The 17,986-nt window shown below is 30.4% G+C and overlaps 1 protein-coding gene across 5 annotated transcripts in view; it reads left to right on the top strand.

Moving 5' to 3' along the window:
- Positions 1-17,986, top strand: part of LOC106682458 (uncharacterized) — a 291,824-nt gene that overhangs the window by 25,103 nt on the left and 248,735 nt on the right. For 3 of the 5 annotated variants that reach the window (XM_067053724.1, XM_067053717.1, XM_067053718.1), the window contains exon 1: positions 1,927-2,010. The exons of the other annotated variants lie outside the window; for them this stretch is intronic. The gene's annotated coding sequence lies outside the window, so the exon portion shown is untranslated. Of the gene's footprint in view, positions 1-1,926; positions 2,011-17,986 lie in introns of those variants that run through there. 5 annotated transcript variants of the gene reach the window in all.

Raw genomic sequence — 17,986 nt, 5'->3', positions numbered from 1 at the left:
GGAAGAAAAAAAGGCAGTTATCTCACCCCAATTTTTGATTACTTTAATGAGAACTAGGTATAATTACTAGTCAAAATTGAGTCTGCCAAGTATAGGTAGGGGGAATAAAAAATGGTGGCTGTTTCAAAACCTTAAAAACACATCGTAAAAACTACCAACAACACTAGAAAATCTAAGAGAAGATTATTTAAAGAAGAGTAAATTTGCTAAAATATTAGTCATAAAAGAGCTATTTACGTCCAATAATTCTTGAGATACAGCTTTTTAAACTAAATTTCTTAAAAATATACTGAAAGATTAGTAGTTAGTTAATTTATTTTGAGAAATCTATATCTCAGGAACTATGTGACTTATAGATGTCTATTAGCACTCAAATTAAAGCTAGTTTAATGGACTATAAAAAAGTTTACGACCTTTACTTTCGTAGTAATAGTAGTTTTCATGATATTTGCTATAATTAATCGGACAATAAGTTTGATTTATGAAAAACTTCATTTCAGAAACTATTGGGGGTACAAATGTCTGTCAGCTCACAAATTAAAGCTAGTTAAATTTATTATAAAATAGTTTATCACGTTTATCTTTGTAGGAGCAGTAGTTTTCATGATATTTGCTAAAATTAATCGAACAATAAGTTTGATTTATGAAAAACTTCATTTCAGAAACTATTGGGCGTACAGATGTCTGCCAGCGCTCAAATTTAAACTAGTTAAATTTACTACAAAATAGTTAATAACGTTTATCTTTGTAGGAGTAGTAGTTTTTATGATATTTGACAAAATAAACTCACAAAATGTTAATTTCTAATTGTTCTTATAAAATGTTGAAAAAATATACCTCTAGATCCATAAGACGCACATATGTCTGCCAACACTCAAAATAAAGGAAATTTAACTTACTATAAAGTAGTTTATGACACGTATCTTCGTAGGGGTAGTAGTTTTTATGATATTCACATATTAATATAAATTTGGCAAATTAAAATTTTGTCTGAACAACTATAAATCAATTTATTTTAGCGAATTTCATGTAAATTATTACTCCTACGAAGATAAACATCAAAAATTACTTTATAGCTCATTAAACTAGCTTTGATTTGAGTGCTATTAGACATCTGTACGTCAAATGATTTTTGAGGTATAAATTTTTCAAAATAAATTCACTACCGATCTTTCAGTAGTCCCATACAACATTTTTATGAAATGTTGCTTTTTAAAAAGCTATATCTCGAAGACTATTTAACGTAAATAACTCTATTAGGGCTCATATTTTAGCAAATTTACTCTTCTTTAAATGACGTTCGCTTAGGTTTTCTTGTGTAGTTCCTACTTTTTAAGATATAGAGCTCCGATTGAAAAATTATTTTTTTTTTGACGTTTTAAAATAGCTGCTATTTTTTATTTCCCCAACCTATACTTGGCAGGCTCATCAATTTTGCCTATTAATTTTACATAGCTTTCATTAAAGTGGGGTGAGATAACTGCCTTTTTTCTCCTCTTGGGCTCTTGTACTATATCTAATGCGAGTTCTCTCAGGGGTAAACTAGTCAAGGTATTGTGGCAAGATTAGGGGCAAGGTGGTGAGTTAATAAGTCAGTTGTCACTCTAATGCAGTCGCAGTGTAACAGACACTGGTCGATAGATAAGTCTTTTTCAGCTCTTCAGCCGTTAGTTTTATTTTATTAGATGGCGATAGTGACTTGGTTATTGTATTGAGGATTTTTATAAAAAATTTATTAGGATATGAGGCTGGTGTTTTGGCCGGACGTCCAGTAAAACGGTGCGTTCCATCATGTTCGCCGGCGAGAAACAGACGGGCGACCTGTTGCCACCAGGAGACGAATTGATTGACGAGCGTTGGTGGCGGGAGGGCGGTGACTGCCCGGGTAAAAATACTGATAACGGAAGGGCATGCGCGGTCCCAGCTGGCCGGCTCAGTAGCCTCCAGCCACTCGACTCGACTCTAGTCTACTCTCCAGCCAGTTCTGCTTATGTCGCCTGTCGCACTGACGTGAGTAGTATCATCACACATAGTCATAGGATGTTAAAATTTCCCTTAGACCAGGGGTTTGAATTCTATTTAAGTGACCTGAGATGGAGACGTATCAAGGAACGACCAGTCGTGAGTCTGGACCTGAACCGCCACCATCCATTTCCAGTCATATTACATATATTATCTTTTAACTCACGTATTGGTTCCGCTAGCGGGCTTAACCCATAATAAACATTTCTAATAACGCAACTATTATTTATAACATTTAAATATGTATATGTAGTATTGTTGTTGACACTTTCACAACTGTATGTATCATCTGCCAAATGAGCAACAAGTTATTCCTCCTGGCTACCGTCTCTTTTGTTTCACTCTCATTCTCTCATTTTATTTTCTTAGATTTATTTATGTTATATCTGTTGGATATATTACAGTGTGTATATGGAGGAGTTCATCATTACAGTTGTTTAAATAAGAAGATATAATCTACTCAATCCAAGTACTCAACTTTGATAAAATCAAATTAATAAAACCTGAGTTATAATTCTTTAATAAAGGCAATGTAAATTTATAAAAAAATGTACAATTACTCTAAAGGTATACTATACTACATAGACAATTAGGCATGATATACTCATTTAGATTAATTTTAAATCAAATTATTAAAACATATTTTTTCTCTTAAGAATTTATAAAAGAATGAATTATTTATAGTCATAAATATAATCAACTACTGCTTATGCTTTAAACAAATACAGAAGTATAAAATAAGGTAAATATATTATAAGTGATCATTTATTCATTTATAAAGAAGTTTTTTAATTTTAAGGATTTAAAGAAATGTTTTTTTAAAACTGAATAAATATCTGGTGTGTATCCATATAATTATTATATTATTCATATAATTATTACTTATTCTTAGTAAAATGTTATTATAATCTAATTCTTGTGTTATTTTTTTTTTTTAGAAAAATATAATTGCTGTTACATAATATTATAAAGGCATTAACGAATTTCTCAGTAATAGAACCCAATAGTCGCCTCCTATAAAAGCTTTTGGTTGTAAATCATTTTAAGATGTTCGTAATAGTTTCGTTTAAATGTTTTGAATAGGTAATAAAATCATGTAAACCAGATATGAAAAATAACAAAAAAAAATATTTCAAGACTTCATTCAATCAAAATTTATAAGAAATAAACATTTTATATTACTTTCTATTTTATTAATATTTAAAAATAATGGAATACAATTTCAGCTCTATTTTAATAAGTATCTGAACGAAAATATATAATGAAATTAAAATTCACTAAATATATTTTTAAATACTTCAAAATGTAATGCATTTTTTTCTAAGTCCATCTCAATGTGTTATATGAACAGACACAGTAACAATAAATATAGTACCAACAATCAAATAAGGAATACAAAATTGTGAAATATTACACATTTCATCACAATTTTTAAGAATATAAAACGTATTAATGTTTTTTAAAAGAAATGTATGTAACAAGTCTCCGAAAAATCATCGTGGGTACAGTAACAGAATAAAACAGAATGAGCCAGGCAATTTCAATAAAAAAAACGTTTTGAAGTTCAATAACATAAAAAAAAGAAAAGGTATCGATGCGTTTGTACATCTCTAACATGCCATATATATATATATATATGTGTATATTGGTTTATTATATAATTAATAATTATTTTAGTTAATTGTAAATTTAAAGAAAAAATCCTCTTGAAGATATTTAATGATTTTTTAATAGATACCTGTAATGGAAGAATCGATCTTGTAAATTATAAATGCCTCATATATTCTACGATGTAGGTTCACACCGTTCCTTCAATAGAATGATTAAAAAAATTAAATGAATATTTAAAAAAAAAAAGTTCAAGAATTTCTAGATCATAGATAGATAGAACCTACTTTTTTTGGGGGGGGGGTGATTATTTTATATTCTAGCTGGATATTTTTTTTTCAATACGTAATGTTAAATCATAAAATAATGTGTTCAAAAATCTATTATAAATTAATAAAAGTAGTTATATATTTAGAATAATGTTTGTTACCTTATTTTTTCTAACAAGAGGCGACACAGCAGTTAATAGTTAAAAATATAAAAAAATCAATTTTTATATAAAATAATATTTGTTAAAAAGAGTTTTAATTATTTGCGTTAATTTACATTGTTATAAATTATATATTGCTCTAATCATGTATATGATAGTGGAGGGATCGGGAGATAAAAACAAATAAAACTCAAATTTATTGCGTATTTGTATTTTTCTGCCTTGTAATATAATATGTGATAACAATCTCGATTCTAATGCTTGCATGAATATATATTTTTTATATTACTGTATTATTGTTATATATTAGACTTACTTTGGAGAAAATTGACTGTCTCTCTTTCCATAAATAAAGATTGCTCTTCGTATACTTACAGAATTGTACATTCAGATGATATGTATAAGGGAGGATACTTACTATTCTGGTGGGATTCCGTCATTGATCTCTGGTCCATTCAGTTACTACGAGGTGCCTTCTACTTTCCAAGTTGTTTTTTGTTTCTTTATCTTTTTTTTTTTCTCCTGTCTGTATCTATCAGATTCTGACTATGCCGGAACACTCCCCAGATATGTCCCATCTTCTATATTGCTGTTCCGTGGTTGGAATATTTTTCCTCTGCGAAATATGAAATCTGGCATTATAATAATGTGATGGAAATGGAATATTTTGATGCATTGGTTAGCAACTAGCTCTGAAATGTTTATCCATTATATACGTTTTAAATAAGTATATATATAATATACACTAATTATTTGAACCTAAATACAATTCAATAAATGAAAATAATTATATTTGAATCATTTTTAAATAACTTTATTGTCACAAAAAACCAAAAAAAAAAAAACAGAATATTTTATGTTTTAAGCACTAACCCACACAAATAGTTTTAACATAATCAATATAGTATTAACATTAAAAAAAAAAATTCGTTAATATTTTTCGTTCATTTACATAATTAGCGTTCATTGCCTAACCATAATTTTTTATCATTAAAATTATAAATAAAACAGAATTGTAAAGAAATATTGTATTTCTTTCGTTTGACCTTTTTGTAGGCAATTAATGATAAATAATATTAACAACTAATAAGTGCATCATTTAAAATTTTCTAGAAATTTTATCATTTTTTTTTATTATAACGAATCCATTTACTTATAATTTATTTGTTTCGTATAACAATATTAGATAATTAATAATGAGCATGTTGGAGTAATGAACATGTTAAATGTAAATATCATCTGGATACTGCATGTTCAGAAACTGCAGAGAAAAATATTTAGTATTTAATTATTGGACAATGAAAAAAGTTTCTTATGAATATTTATGGATTTGATTAAGCCATAGCCCATAAATAAGAGTGCCGTATGAATAAAAAAAAATCATTTGAATTATGTATCATTGAAATTAAATTTTTTTATTATTTTTTTCTAATTAATTTAAACATTTTCATAATCATTAATTTATACAAAATTTCATTATTTGGCTGTTATTTTATTTTATTTTTTATGTCCAAGCCTACTTATTAGTTCTTATGCTTTAATATATTATTTAAAAAATTATAGTTATATATAATTAACTCCTAGAAACGGTTTCTAAAAAAGAAGAAAAATATAATTTCGATAATTAGTTATCCAAAGTAATTGAAAACTATTCTTTGTAAAATCCAATGCACTCTTACCACACATCACCTCTAATAGTTTTTCTTAAACAACCGTTAACTGAAAATATTAAAACCCGAGACTTGTAGACAATAGATTACAATTTTGATTACTAGATTACACACATACCATGAAATTTCAAATAAGATATAGGTATATATATTTGTATAGAATAAAATCGTATTGATAACCATACACATTTACCTTATTTACGCACAAAACCACTTCTAGACGTCTAGGGGTAAAGCAGGTGCTGAAAGAAAGATTTAGGTAAGTATAGAAAATGAAAATTTATATACTCCACAACAGATAAGGAATTTTTATTCCGATATATTAATGAAAAAAGATTCGGCAAGTAATCTTTACTATCTTGAAATGTATAATAATTGAAAACAATGCTTATAAATATGGTCATTAAAACATATTATTGGGCGCACACATTTAAATCAAGATCTTTTTTATTTTTTTTGTCCAATAAGTAAAAATTACTCTTATCTACCAGTTTAGGGACAGATATAGTATGTAATTATCCAGAAGAAGCAAATTATATAAAGAAATCCTGAATGGGAATCGAGAATGATACTGAAGATATCAGTTACCCTATTCTAGTGAAATAAGAATTTAACGTGAAATAAGCGTTGTTCGATGAAGAACGCCTCTTCATGAAAGATATATGAAGTCCAAATTTTTAAATAATAAACATGGAAGTGACCACTACCTTTTGCAAGGTCAGGGAATTAGAAGTCGATAAAGTCGAGAATAAGTTCAACGAATAAAATAAGGGCTTTATTTAATCTCCTTGCGGAGCTGGTTACTGTTTTGGATCACATCAAGGTAGTAGATGTCTTTTTCATGTATCTCAGAACGAACTTTACTAAAATTTGACCTCACCCTCCATACGACGTTTCCACCTTAAAAACCAAATAATTTCGTTCTAAGCTACTTTGATCTTCCTTAAGACTTAAAGCTTTAGGATCAATCGTACCTTAAAATCTCTCTTTAAACCTGCAAGATCTAATTTAATTCCAACAGTTTTCAAAAATGCCTCCTCTAAATAATGTGTACATATGTGACATTCTACACTTGAAATTAAATGAATGAAATGAAAAAATAATTTTATTCTGGGACATATGTCCCCTAAGAATAAATATATGGTTCATTTATTAAGATTTTTATCTGGCAAACATACAAATTTTCAGATAGTAAAATGAAATTACAACGGTATATTGGCTTTACTACTGTTTATAATGTTAATCAATATATGCCTATTTATTTGATATAACTGATGTGGAGGTTTGGTTATACAATAAGTGGAGGGATAAGCTTTGTTTAACGGAAAGAATGGATGAGGACTAGCGAATGGAAATGTGAAGAGAATTCCAGAAGGAGGTTGCACGTATGACGAAGAATTTGCTAAAGAAGGCGGTTCTATAGGAGGACATATATAAATCAATCGGTTGGGATTTGGTGTTTAATGAGTGGATGGATGAGCTAAGAGTGAGGAGATCTAGGATATAGGTAGGTTTTTTGATTTTAAGAACTTGGAATAGGAAAACACCAAGGAGGTATTGCCTTCGGGAGGTTGGATAAAGCCACTTCAACTCAGTATACCAGCGGGAGACTGGAGAGCCCAAAGATAAATCTTACAAAGTAATTCATGAGTCTCTTCAGTCACCACTCTAGCCATGCAGATAGCCCTCCATACACCAAGGATCCGTAGTCGAAGTGGGGGAAGACGAGAGAGGATACTAGGAGCTGACGGGTGTTCTGAGGAATGGAGTTACGGAATCTTAGGAATTGTTTGAGTACATTTATGTATTTGCGTGTGGTTTGGGAAATGTGCTTATTCCAGGAGAGGTGTTGGTCAAAAGTGACACCTAGGTTTTTTATTGTAGGATAGAACTGAATCGGTTGGTTGTTAAGGAAGAGCAGAGGACAGTAGGGGGGATGGAAGGACAGATAGATTTGGAGATCGTCTGCATATAGGTGGTATTGTGCTTGGTGAATGAAATCAGGAAGATCGTTGATATACATGGAGAATAGGGTTGGTGAAAGTGAGGATCCCTGAGGAACACCTCGTGTCAGAAGAAGGGGAGAGGAAAGAGGTTTATTCGGAATGACGACTGTTTGGGAACGATGGGGCAGGAAGGAGAGGAACCACTTAGAGTTAAATATTCTAAAAACTTTGTTTTACCTTCTATCTAGAATAATGATCTACTCCTTCTTTGAAAGATTGTTCCATGTCCATTCACGGAAAAAGACGCTCCATCTTTTTACAATCCAAACTTATCAATCTGTAGAGCGTCGCTGAACCACAGATCACGTTCTTGCTCTAACAGCAGCACATATTTTACGACCTGGATTCAAGACTCGTTTTTCATCTCAGTCTAACAAAAGTTCTCTGACATCTACTGATCATCAAATAAAAAGTTTCATATTGAATACAATGTACCTAGGTTTCCAAACGCTGTATCAGACGAATCTAATCATTGTCTAGTTGCTACTATGTGTAATTCCAATTAATTTTTAGTCCTATTTACTTCGGAGCATTACATATTTATCCTATATCATTTTCTCATATTTTCACATTCATAAATTTTACAATTTGTGAATGATGCTTACATTCTTCATTTCCATAGTGCTTCCCACTTTTACACAGGTGATACTAATGTTCTCACTCCCTATCCACCTCAATATTTCCTACCTTAATCCAAAGATTCTTCATTTCATATCTTATCCCCTCCAATTTCGATATAGGTGCACGAGGTTTAGCGTGATCTTTGTGTAAGAGGATCTTCAGGATTCACTACATGCATGATCGACTTAACATAATGTGCTGCCTATTGTGTTATGTTATTTTTTTATTTTCGCATCACCCGGCTTTATAGAATTAAAATAATCATTCTCTTACTTTCTTGGACAGTTATTGTACTTTTGCCCTTTCTATTTTGTTTAAGGGTTAATCCTAAAGTCATCAGCGAGTTACCGCCCTTCTGACCTTTATGTAATTCCCTACCGTGCACCAACGCTCAAACCATTTATCCTGGAATTTCTGGAATCCCTACCCACCTCTATGCACTGCTCTCTCACCCTCCCTTCCTTCAACTGTTTTATATGTATACGTGTTAAATATAAAGTCCATGATAAATCCAATGTTGCCAAAAATCAATAGGAGGATTTAAGTGTGATTATTATAAAATGTTAATTATCATATAAAATTGAAGTAAACATTAAATTTACCTGTTAATTATAAATAATTAAATAATTTGAATTTCTAAAATCATCTATATGTAAGACTTTTATATTTATCTAATTAAACTACATATATTTATTATATAATAAATTTTATTTATTAATAGAATTGAATATCAAATTAGAAATAAATAATAAATAAGAAAAACATTTAGTTACTTCTATGATTTACTGTAAGCCTTATGTGCATTTAGTCCAAAAATGTAATATGTTATTATTATTTATATTTATGATATACGGGGGATACAGTACCAATGAAGGAAAAAATAAGGAACTATATTACGTTTTAATATATATAAAAAGAATATTTTAAGATGAAACATGTCCACCAAATAATTGTAAGGTAAGGGGAAAAAATATCAAGGAAAAAAATAGAGTAATAACTATGAAATTTGGCTTGATCTCCATAAAAATTTTAGTTTTGTAAATTGTTATAAAATAGCGAACTAGATGTTTAAATAGTAAAGAATACGATTATTTGTATTCAAGTTTTTGATTATTTCTTTAAGATTTAAAATTTGTTATAAAAAACTGTTGATTGTAAATAACTTTATTTTAAAACTGGTTAGTGGGCAAGAACATCTGAAACGGTGTCCGGATGTTATAAGAATAAAGAAATAATTGAAAGGGTGTTATTCCTAAAAAAAAGAATAAAGATTTAATTAAAATCCTTTGGAACTTACGTCGTTAGATTAAAATTTATTATTTATAATTAAAATAAAATAAATAGGATTATAATAATTACGAAATAAACATAACGTTAGTAAACATGGGTGGATAAATTAGGTAAATAATAGAAAATAAACTAATAGTAAAATAAATAATTAAAATAAAGAAAAATCATCTTGATTAAATTTGTACCTAAAAACAGTGATAGAAAAATAAACAAAAGATTGTTTTCCAATTTTTTTTAATCTGATTTACTTTTATGTTTTAGAATTTTGACTAAGGATGCTAATGATAATTTTATTCTGTAGAAGTTTTCTATGTGCAATTCAATATGTTGTTTTAATAATGTAATAGAAAACAAAAATTGCGCTTTTGAAAGCCAAGCAAGTTCCTTGAAGGGAGTTGAAGTGTAATGGAGGGAATTAAGCTTCCCCGAAAATTGAAGCCAAAAAGCAGGGCTTAATGGGCAAGGTGTGAAAGAGTAGGGGCAAATCTCTGGCTGCCTTTTGTATATATTTACATCACAGTTCTACGTTATTTTGACCTTTCGCACGATGGACTTCATTAAAGCACGAATTTCAAGGGGACGGCTTAATGGATGTTTATTTTTGATAAACTAAATTAAAGAAAATATTATTTACTTTTTTTTTATATTCAATTCATATTATCGATTAAAAAGAAACGGTTTAACATATAGGCATTAATAGGGGATCATATTTCATCATATATATCATATTTATCTCAACGTAAACTTATGTAAGGAGGGCGTGGCCCGCTTTTTTTTGGCTACACTTTCTCTTTGAACTGGAGTAGGGTATGCCACCCCTCTTCCTCCGGCAAAAACATTTCAAAGAAATACTTTCGCATACTAGTCAAGTGGGTAGAAAAAATGGCCAGAAGTTGCCCCGGACACCAAACCAGAAGTATAAAATTACTACTTTTGACTTTTAAAAATGATATTTATTTTCAAATACTTCTATAAAAATTTTGGGTTTAATTGGGGTGGGGGAGAAGGATACGAAAAGAGGCCCCAAAAATTAAGCTTCCTCTCTCCGGTAAACAAATTCTGGTCCAGACTACTGAAGTGATTTGCATTTAAGATTTTAATAAAACAGTAAAGTCTCTATTCCAACAAAGTTTAACCGCTCTTTATTTTTGCAATGATAGAATGATTGTTTTATTTTAACCTAATCTCAACCTAGAGAGAGACCAAAATCTATGTATCATTTCGTAATAATAGTTTTTTGTTTAAAGCTACTCCCTAACAACTCAAACCCTCTCGTTTCTTACCTTGCTACTTCTTCAATGCCTGATAACCCTTCTAGGCGTTAGAAAAGAAGATAGTTTCGAGATCTCCTATTCTAGAAATGTTATTGGAGTTCTGCAAGTGGGCAGATTCTCCACAAGACTGGTAAGACATCACGCCATTTTAATATAACTGATATCGTATTTATTAGATTTATATATTTTAAGTACAGTAGTAAGTATCAATCAATTAAATATTAAAAAAAAGTTTTAAGAGATGTTAGACTACTAATGTATTTGGAATACCTGTTTTGTACAAGGTGTTGGCACTCGTATTTTGGCATACAAATTTATTCATTCATTTTTTTATTTATTTATTTAATGTGATTTACAACTGTAAAAATAATAAATGCAATAAGTAAATATGTTGTATGTTTCATTTACACTTGAAAATCTTAGGAAGGAACCACCCATTGGTGGTACTTCAAGCATTAATCTAAATTAGAAGGTCCCATGGCCATCTTCTTTTCAGACGCCTCGGAGGATTATCAGGGATCGTTAAGGATGAAAGATTAAGAATGAATGGGTTAGGATGGGTAAGGCATTTGGAATGAAAGGCATACAAATTTAAACTAGTTTTTAACGTCAATTTTTATTTACAAGGATGTTATAATAATTTCTTTCGTTTTCTTTTACTTTGTTTTTATATTTTTGTTAAATTACTCTCAATGGTGCTTTTTCGGGATAGGGTTCTACTATTGCCCCTTGTATTTGATCGCTGGTTAGGGTTCAAATATATACTGGGGTACAAAAACGATTTCACGATTTTCACATTTTTTATCATAGCCAAAAAATTTGTTGAGAAAGAATAGTACTGTTTTTGAGATACTGTTCCGAGGTTTCAAAGTAGTATTTCCCGCATTTCCCTTCACAAGGAATTAATTGGATATACTACATTAGATTGTAGCTCTATTTTATCTTTCTCTTTCTTTCTGGTGTAAAGTTTTGATAAAAAGGCCGTATTTTTGTATGCACTTGCGTAATCGTTTTTTATATCATCTCTGAATGCTGCCTCTTAAGGAATTATGTAGTATTCTTCCGTTGTTGTGTCCAAAGGCTGCAAGAGCGATAGGATGAGAAAGTGGATATTTATAGATAATACTTATAATCAAAGGTAATTGATTATAAGTATTATCTATAAATATCCACTTTCTCATCCTATCGTTCTTGCAGCCTTTGGACACAACAACGGAAGAATACTACATAATTCCTTAAGAGGCAGCATTCAGAGATATCAAAAACTCATACAAAAACGATTACGCAAGTGCATACAAAAATACGGCCTCTTTATCAAAACTTTACAGCAGAAAGAAAGACAAAGATAAAATAGAGCTACAATCTAATGTAGTATATCCAATTAATTCCTTGTGAAGAGAAATGCGGGAAATACTACTTTGAAACCTCCGAACAGTATCTCTAAAATATATCAACACAAATATAATTATTGCTCTCTTACAAAAAAAAAAAAAAAAACTCTAACAAACTGCTCCAACTATACAATTCAGACAAACAGGAAATAAATTCAAATTTAATACACCTAAAATCATACATTGGGCGTGGGAACTTCAAGAGAAATCTAAAAGAAATGATCATTATAGAAAAATATAATAATCGGGCTATCGACAAAAACCGTATGTACAAAATTTAAATTCATGTTAGATTCGATTAAGAGATGTTAGACTACTAATGTATTTGGTATACCTGTTTTGTACAGGGTTTTGGCACTCGTATTTTGGCATACAAATTTACTCATTCATTTTTTTATTTATTTATTTAATGTGATTTACAACTGTACAAATAATAAATGCCATAAGTAAATATGTTGTATGTTTCATTTACACTTGAAAATCTTAGGAAGGAACCACCCATTGGTGGTACTTCAAGCATTAATTTAAATTAGAAGGTCCCGTGGCCATCTTCTTTTCAGATGCCTCGGAGGATTATCAGGGATCGTTAAGGATGAGAGATTAAGAATGAATGGGTTAGGATGGGTAAGGCATTTGGAATGAAAGGCATACAAATTTAAACTAGTTTTTAACGTCCCATTATTTTTTTTAATACAGTTAAGTTTATCCATCTTTTGGTAATACTTTCGTTATTATGTCTTCTTCCTTATTTTTTAATAATTTTATTAACAGAAATGATTTGCAAGCAGGGCCGCCTTCAGCTAATCCCGGGCCTGATTAAGATATAATAAAAGTAAAACTGTCTAGTATATTGTTGTATATAAAATACTTTTTTTACACAAGTACTTAATAAAGATAGTATAATTTAATAATAATTACTTGAGTAATGTTTTAATAATTACACTAGCTGAGCTTAGACTTATTTTTAGTTGCATTACTCGTTTTACTTTCTTTTCTCCTCCCAGTATGAGGTGCAGGATCTGTAAGAAGAAAGGGCTATAACCAACAAGAGGGACTAGGAAAGGCTGTTAACCTCAGCCGTATGAACCATTCCAGAAATGATAAGACAGACGTGTAATAAAGAGATTAATTTTATCTTTAAACTGAAAAAAAAATTTACTACAAGATCTTAGGAGGTTATGTTCATCGTTCTGAAACACAAGAAGGTTAATGGATTGGGACGACTATGGAAGTACGTTACTCCATATATATATATATATATTTTTTTTCTTCGGTTGGCTCTACAGACCTTGCAGGATCTTTGGCCGCCCAAACAAGCCTTCTCCACGCCTGCCTATCTTGGGCTACTGCTTTCCAGTTTTCTGCATGCAGCTTTGTTGATTCTGTCTATCCATATGGTTTTTGGCCTTCCACGTGGTTTATTACTTGCTATACTGGCATTCATTGTTGTGTAGAGGCGTCCTGATTGATTGCTTCGAGCCACATGCCCCGCCTATCTTAACCTCCTTGCCTTCATATGGTGAGATATTAATTGACCAGTCTCTGTAAGCAGTTCACTGTTAATTTGTCTCCTTCATGTGTTAAGGCTCTGATCCAGATTGCTCGGAGGAATTTCCGTTCAAATCACTCGATTCTGCTTTCTAGGGTACCTCTCTTTCTAGAGCCCAGGTCTCACTGCCGTTGATCATTTATTGATGTTATTTTGGAACCGAGGTATTTGAAACTATCTACTTTCGGAAAAGATTTGGCGTCCACACAGATCATGTCGTTATGTCCATATATTGCCCCATAATATATTATGGAAATATTATCACAATTATAGATGTAAATCACTCGATATGTTGCTCCATAAAATATACTGGAGAATCTTCCCAAGTCAGGGAGTAGTAGTACAGATTCAGGAGCCAGAGAAGCACACAAGATCTAATTTCCCCCTTGAGGCAAATCAACGAGAAGTTTGTTGGCAAGGGCAACGAGTTCTCAGTAAGCTTTGTCGATCTTCATAAGGCTTTTAACTGAGTTATGAGTTATGGTTTGGGCTTTGAATTTAAATATTTAGATATAAATATTATTAAGAAACCTTAAAAAACGTATACCATGAAATTAAACTTTATTCATTTTTTTATTAAGATTTTTGTAGAACTAATTTAATTGCTTGTATGTTTCATTAATTATCATCATTATTAATGTTGAGATTTTCATTAAGAGGGATACTGCTGTAACAGGGTTTTTATATTGAGAGAATTAGTTAGTTCTAACGAATGGTTTGATAGTCAGAAAACTGGCAAGTACAATTTCTGGAATGGAAAGACCTTATTGAGAATGCGCCTACCGGTTTTCAGACAATCAAATCGTTGGAACAAGACTACGTCAAATAAAATTCATACGCCAATCTACTTTTAGTTGAAAGTAATCCTTTCATATAATAAATAGGTAAGTGAAAGCAAAAACTGATTTGTTTTTTTATGGCCTTCTTAGTCATTTTTAACGTATGGTGAGGCGAAGGAGTTATGTACTGGGTACTACCCTATTTATTACCAGGGTAAAGACTTACACCCCAACTCCCTCAAATACAGACAGACCTAGTAAAAACTGACTATAACATAACAACCATGGAAACACAGAACATTTAATTATAAACATATTTTATTTATGTGTTTTTCGATGTTCATCATTTTCTTCAACAATTTTTGTATGTTAGATAAATATTTTTTTCATTTCACTTTCGACGATCTGTTCTACATTTATATTACAGCTCGTATTTTAATAAATCTATTTTTAACACGAAAAATAGTTTTGTGTAAATATGTATTATCAATTATGTCATTTTATATTTATTCATTTTTTTTATATTTCTAACAATAAGAGATGGTTAATTATGTTCAGTCTATAAAATTAATTGTACTTTTGATAAAGATATTTTAAAAATTCGGAATTTACTTCAATGATCATAGGAGCAAGCTGATATTAAATGATATAATAGGGGTATTCATGATCTTTAGTTTATCATGTTAAAGCGTGTTAAATGGAAAAACTCTTGTTAAATGGATAAATAATTCCTTCCTTTGCCATGTTAAAACGATATAACATATAACATGGTTGAGAGTCTGTTACTAGGTCTGTTAAATGGAGAATGGCGTCACACAGCAGACCAGCGAGCTCGTCACCGTTTTATTTGTTGTATTAGGTTACTTGCTCGTAGTTTTTGGTTTGATTGTATTATTATTGTTTTGGATGTTTTTATAACTAATACAGCAATGGATGACAATAATAATAATAATGAATCAAAACAGAAGTAAAACAAGTTGCTCAGAAAATACGCTAGGAGCTCTTATGCATTTAACAATTAACATGACTTTAAATAGGGCTGCTCTCAATCTTATACTTATAACATTTAACATGGTAAAACATTTCACATTTAACACAACATCATGGATACCCCTTATATCGTTTATTTGATATCTAATTTGATCAATGCTTTCATTTTCATTTTAATTGATGTTTAATCAAAATCGTGGTAATACAGGTAAATCAATTTTAGGAATAAATTACTGTTACATCCTACGCCCATACTTAAATACTTAATTAGAATATCGAGTGTGTATTTCTGTTAAAAACCTGAATTCCAATTTATTCTCAATCGTTATACTTCCTCTAACAAATACATTTTATACAGTATAAGTTAAAGTAAGAATAGTATAATCATTCTTTATTTTAATGCCTGATTAATTGTTTTAAAAACAATATTTATTACTCTAATTTTAAGTGGTTTAAAAATCAATGATGAAGGAAGCTCTTAATTCCAAAATGGATGGTGCATTGTTCATATTAAAAGAAAAGGAAAATTTTTTAAAGATTTATTTAACTTAATTGAGGTTCTCCTCCCCTTATTATTTCTTTAAAAATAATTACTCTCCAACTAACTGATAAAATTTTATCGACTGTTATATAAGTATACACATATTGTGAAACAGTTGTTAATGTTTAATATTAACAGCATGCTATTAATTTAACTAAAGAGTGGTAAATTTAGTAAATTATAATAATACCGGATGACTAAGATGCCTTACAAACACTTCCGAGTCTCATTCAGTAAGTTTTTCCTTTGTTAATGTCAAGGCAACAATGGGCGCTTTTCGGAAGCCGTTAAGGAGACGACTCTGAGATTTTCAAAGACAAGAAAGGTTCTTATCGCCATTTGAAAGGCCGAGAAAATTGAAGCAACTTTTATATTTTTCTTTCTCTCTAATTTCTGGTTATTGCATAATGCCGTGTCGATTTCATAAATATACGTAATCCACTTCTCATACTGTTCTTGCAATAAAATTTACAAGGATGTTATAATAATTTCTTTCGTTTTCTTTTACTTTGTTTTTATATTTTTGTTAAATTACTCTTAATGGTGCTTTTTCGGGATAGGGTTCTACTATTACCCTTTGTATCTGATCGCTGGTTAGGGTTCAAATATATACTGGGGTACAAAAACGATTTCACGATTTTCACCATTTTCTATCATAACCAAAAAATTTGTTGAGAAAGAATATTACATTATCTTTGTTATAAGTATTATCTTTAAATATCCGCTTTCTTTTCCTATCGTTCTTGCAGCATTTGGACACAACAACGGAAGAATACTACATAATTCCTTACGAGCCAGCATTCAGAGATGATATCAAAAACGATTACGCAAGTGCATACAAAAATACGGCCTCTTTATCAAAACTTTACACCAGAAAGAAAGACAAAGATAAAATAGAGCTACAATCTAATGTAGTATATCTAATTAATTCCTTGTGAAGAGAAATGGGGGAAATACTACTTTGGAACCTCGGAACATTATCTCAAAAATATATCAACACAAATATAATTATTGCTCTCTTACAAAAAAAAACTAACAAACTGCTCCAACCATTCAATTCAGACAAACAGGAAATAAATTCAAATTTAATACACCTAAAATCATACATTGGGAGTGGGCACTTCAAGAGAAATCTAAAAGAAATGATCATTATAGAAAAATATAAAAATCGGGCTTAAATTATTATTATTATTATTATTAAATTTAAATTCATGTTAGATTCGATACTTAGGACTCCATCATGACAAAAGACTTACTTGGAATCCACACACAAGACTGAAACGACAAGAAACTGCTCGTAGATTCCGATTGCTATAACACTTCCTTGACAAACGCTCTAAACTTCCCATTCAGTACAAAAAATTAGTATACACTACGATAATCAGACCAATTTGGACATAAGGAATTGAGCTCTGGGGATCCACCAAAACATCAAATTCCTCCCGCTTCCAATCCTTACAATCCAAAATCGTACGTAAAATCCATGATGCACCTTATTAGGTTACAAATAAACTCATTCACAAAGACGTTAACATCCCATTCGTTGCAGAATTGGCCCAAAACAGATATGGGTCTTTTCATTCCAAACTCTTTAACCATTCTGACTCATTAATTCTTAATCTTTCATCCTTAGCAATCCCTGATAATCCTCCGAGGCGTCTGAAAAGAAGATGGCCACGGGACCTTCTAATTTAAATTAATGTTTGAAGTACCACTAATGGGTGGTTCCTTCCCAAGATTTTCAAGTGTATATGAAACATACAACATATTTACTTATTGTATTATTTTGTACAGTTGAAAATTACATTAAATAAA

Source organism: Halyomorpha halys, unplaced genomic scaffold (genome assembly GCF_000696795.3).
Source record: "Halyomorpha halys isolate HHAL.00 unplaced genomic scaffold, Hhal_1.1 Scaffold415.1, whole genome shotgun sequence".
Classification (NCBI taxonomy): Eukaryota; Metazoa; Arthropoda; class Insecta; order Hemiptera; family Pentatomidae; genus Halyomorpha; species Halyomorpha halys.
This window is presented reverse-complemented; position numbering and strand designations above follow the sequence as displayed.